This window comes from Olea europaea, chromosome 19 (assembly GCF_002742605.1).
Source record: "Olea europaea var. sylvestris chromosome 19, O_europaea_v1, whole genome shotgun sequence".
Taxonomy (NCBI): Eukaryota; Viridiplantae; Streptophyta; class Magnoliopsida; order Lamiales; family Oleaceae; genus Olea; species Olea europaea.
The window spans coordinates 10,553,200-10,557,920 of NC_036255.1; the positions used below are offsets into that span (position 1 = coordinate 10,553,200).

Sequence of the window (4,721 nt, forward strand, 5' to 3'; positions counted from 1 at the left end):
ATATATTAAAATGTTGATAAATAATTAATTACGATCTGATTTCTGAATTATGGAACCTAATCACTTAATAAATAAATATGAACTTAAAATACCTCAATGGCTATAATTTCCTCATTTTTTATCTACCTCAAGCCCAATTACAAACCCAATAAAGCCACCACCCGAGGCCCAAATCCCAAAGTCCAAAATTATCCCAAAGAAAATGTATCAAACCTCAAGTTAAACCCACCACTCTTTCCCGAATTTCTGCAGATGGAGCTGATTTCATAGTCTCTCTGGTTTTCAGTTTGGCAATCAGGAAAAAAAACTGAAAAAAAATACCATAGCCGATTCCTGTCTGCGGACTGAGGTAAGTCTTCTGTTAATTTTGTTTTTTGCTGCAATTTCAGTAAGTAATTAGAATGCTTATTTTATTATTTAGGATTTTTTTTTTTGGGTTTATTTAATTTTGATGCAAGTAATCATTGCTGAGTTTTGAATTTACCTTAGCAAACTTCAATCTGTATTTTAATTTTATTCTTTAGTAATTTTTCCTTGCTTTAATTTGATTTGATTTTACAGTGTTTCTGAAATTTGAAATTTGATTAAGTATGACGTGTGTCTGTCCTTGTTAGAACCTTCTGGAGTATTTTTGGTTTGTGTGAAATTTATCTATTTATTTCTTATTCTGTTGTTTGCATTTTATTTATTGGGAAAATTAAGTGGATGCCTTTTTTTCTTTGTATTTTATTAGTAATTTCTTGATGAATATACCTCAAAAGGTTGATTCAAGGCTAGAAATGGTTTTAAATTTTTGAGTGTCATAATGGTTTAAGCTTTATGAGAGCTTTTTAGCATAAAATGTTCGGCGAAATTTTGGTTCACTTGGAGTTGTGAATAAGAAAAAGGGGCTGAGTTTATTGTTTTGTTCATAAATTGACTTTTTTCCTTTAAAATCTCAGCCCCCATTACCTATTGTTCTAGGCTCACATCGAGACTGGTTAGCAGTATGCCTCTTACTAATCGTTACTTTTTGCTCCTTAAATGGTTATCCCTCATTCTATACTTGCACTCTGCTTTTGAGAAAAAAGTGTGCAGAATTTTTTAAACACCAGTCCTCCTCAAATCGAAGCAATTTACAAGGTAAATTTATTTAAAATTTTGAGATAATACTTGATAAAATTCACTTGATTTAATTTAATTAAAATCATATTTGTGCTAAGTGTAACCAAATTGAGTGTCACAAGTAATCAAATAAATTTATTTGGCAATTAGAGAATGGCATGGGAAAAGTGCTATGGGAGAGTGAATATCACAAACCGAAAGCGGATAGAGGACCTGACACGATACTTTAATGCTTATAACTCAAACCTTCTCTCCTATGAGATAAAACCCATCTCAAACCCAGATAGAATCATACGAAGAAATTTCCAATCGGCCTTGAACTTATCCACCGTACCTCATGTGTGTGTATGTAAACATATGTTATTTGCAACATCAAATACTTGGGAGCTTCAATTGTACAATTAGGGATTTGTTACTTCATGTAACCATTACGTGTTTGATAAAATGCTCCAAAGATGCTTTCATGATCTAAAATTAATTAACCCAATTACAGTAATCTTAACTTTCATATACAATACCTAATGCGTGTTCTTATTCAAACTGTAATAATGCTACTTAATTGCCACTGCGTAAGATTGGGATTCTTTAAATTTGTACAGTTCGAGCTTCATTGGTGCTTCGGTTATTTAAAATTAATGGGTTTATTGCTAAGTTGTTTTTTCATTTGTTAATTTTTTGAAGGAAAGATGAAGAAAGGAATCCACCCTCAGATGCAATGGATATCCTATGTTACCCAGAGTGGTCGATTAATTCCCGTTATGATGACTAAAATACACCAAGTCGGTAAAGTCTATCATTTCAGGGCAAAGCGCCAGATGGCTCAAAGTATTGGACAAATTGCAAAGTTTAAGCGTCGTTATGGACAACAGCAGGAAGAGGAAATCCAGGACCAGGAAAAATAAATTCTACATTGCTCTATTATTATGTATTAGGATTTGCCCACCAAGTAAAAGAATGGTGTTTCATTGAGTTAATACCATTGCTGAATTGCTCCTTGAAGTACATTTGTTTTTCTATTTTATTTCCCTTTTACTCTAATTGCCTTATATTTCTTTAAAATATGGGGTATTACTGGTATATCTTTGTGGCGTCAAGTTGGATGTTGGCTGAATGGAATTCCATGATGTGCACTATCTGATATGTACCTTGAATGTTGCATGCTAATATTTATAATTTCTGTGTAAGAAATATATATCAGCTTTGAATGGTGTTTCGTTCGGTTATTGTTAATGTAGTTGCTGAATTTCTCTTAAAACCAGAACAGTTACCTTAGTTTTGTTTATTCCAGAGGATATGATTCCTCTTTTTATACTGGCATATCTTAGCGTTGTTAATTGGATGTAGGTTGAAAGGGATTCCCATGGCGTGCATTATCTGGTGATGATACTGTGCATTTAGTATCAACTTCAAACTAGGCATGAAATTCTCCATGTTTTTCTGTAGTATGGAATTCTCCTGTTTAGGGTGGAGAAAATCGAAAAAAGAAAAAGAAGAAGGTTAAATGAAAAGTTGGAGAAAAGGTGGAAATTTCATATGTTTCACGACCTTAATTTGTTGGAAAAATTGGTAGATGTATAGGGGAAATTAGTAGTATCCTGACCCAACTTTTCTTTGTCGCTCCTAATTTCCTGTGATTTTCTTCAAGTAGAACTCTATATTTTGTGTGACAAATCAACTCTAGTTCTCAAAATCGACCTTCTTTGATGCGTATTTTTTATAGTTCTCGTCTTGCTTCCTACAACAAAGCTTCTGTAAATATGATATGCTTGTTGACATAACTTTTTCGGTAATTATTTTTATGTATCTGTGTTCTTCAGCATGTATGCTTTCACATTTTCATAGAACTGAGAACATGTTACTTTATTGTTACACGCACTTTGTTAAAGTCAGCATGTCTTAGGATCTTGGGTGTGTTTGGTTTGTAGCTTCTCACAATCCACTTTTCCAAATATGTGGTTAGTATATTAGTTACTTATATTTTGACTTGTTTCTGATTCGATCTTGTTTGACACAAGTTACATATATACAAATTGAACAGAGGAGTGCCAAACTTGCTGTTGGTAGTTACAAATGTTGCTAACCAACTTTATTCTGTCTGGTTGATTAAGTTTTGATGAATTTGAGGTGGCTGGCTAATCACCTGGACATGACCAGTGACTCACCAAATTACTGCTGCTTGCTAAATTGTATCGACTCATTATGTAATTTATAGTTAGTTTTTGCGGCATTTGGATAATCCAAGTGAAATAAAGGGGATTAGAAGTTTTTGCTGAATCTGTATCCTTAACCTTAAATAATTTGCGCATCTTGTTTTCAATGACAATTTGTGTCTCAATATTATATTAACGTGTCTTGAAGTGAGAGGTGTATAATTTTTGTCGAACTTTTGTTATTGCTTATTTTCATAAATAAGAGAGGCAAACAAGTATTTTAATACGCCCATGATGAATTTTTTGGATGGAAATCGTCGTATGAGACAATATTTTTAATTAATGGAAGTTGAGGATGAGAATATAAATGTTGTAACGATCAAATATCGAGAAATTTTCATTGTAATTATAGTGGAACAAATAAAATTTGTATTGTGATTATTATAAATACCATTCGTTATTTTAATTTAACATTTTATCGAAATACAAATAGATGAAATTATGGTAAATTTCGAATTTCATTAGTAAACTATTACCTAATGAGGTTTTAATCTAGAGCAATTCTCTATACGCCATATAGGTGCTCAGTTGTTAGTATTTGTATTGTGTACTTTTTTGTTTGTTTTGATTGAAATGAATGAAATTCTGCTGTGTGTCTATCTGTTAAAAAAAGTTTCGAGAGACCTGTCCCTATATGTGTAGCATGATCATGATGACATACATTTTATTTAGGTAATGATAAAATAAAATGGATAACAAAAAAGAAGGCAAAATGAATGCTGATTTTCATAGCCGAAACCTGGAGAGGAGAACTTTTCATCGAATCGAGGTGAGAACTTTTACTTGGATATATTGGTCGCATGTTTTTTCGAATCACGTGTTTGATAAAATTTCTTAAAAGACTTCTGTCACGAATTATATGAATCAAACCCAATTACAGTAATTTCAAATGTCATATGTGACAACCATTAAATCTCTTTATTGAAATCTATGCTACTGCTACTTGGAAGAATGGGATTATTTAGCTTGTGCTCATTTCAAGCTCCAATATCAAAATTTTTACCAAGTCTCGCTACATTACTGACCACTATAGCAATCCGATACGTATGAAGTTCACTTCTTAGTAGTTAGTACATAAATTTTGTCAGCCTTTTTTACTTTTCTGTCTCGATCTCTTCATTTTTTTAATTTTTTTTTAATTTTTTTTGGTGTGAATATGTGTGTAACTATGTTTAGCAATGTAAAGGCCCAGATACGAATTTTTTTTGGTGTGAATTATTTCATTATTTCGTGGTAATAACAATTTCACAGAAGTAATTTGCAGAACATTAAAAAAGATTAAAACACAAAGATATGTTTCGTCCTAAAAAAGAGGCCCTGATGTTTAGTCTTTCAACTTAATCACTCGTTGAGCATTTACAATAGATATAGCTCAAGATCCTTTAAGAAGAATCAAAAAATCGTTAC

At 32.0% G+C, this 4,721-nt stretch overlaps 1 long non-coding RNA gene across 1 annotated transcript; it reads left to right on the forward strand.

Moving 5' to 3' along the window:
• Nucleotides 1–207: 207 nt before the first annotated feature.
• LOC111368797 lies at nt 208–2,318 on the forward strand. Its single transcript, XR_002698047.1, has 2 exons — nt 208–349; nt 1,786–2,318. It is a non-coding gene; the product is annotated as an uncharacterized LOC111368797 (long non-coding RNA).
• The last annotated feature ends 2,403 nt before the right edge of the window (nt 2,319–4,721 follow it).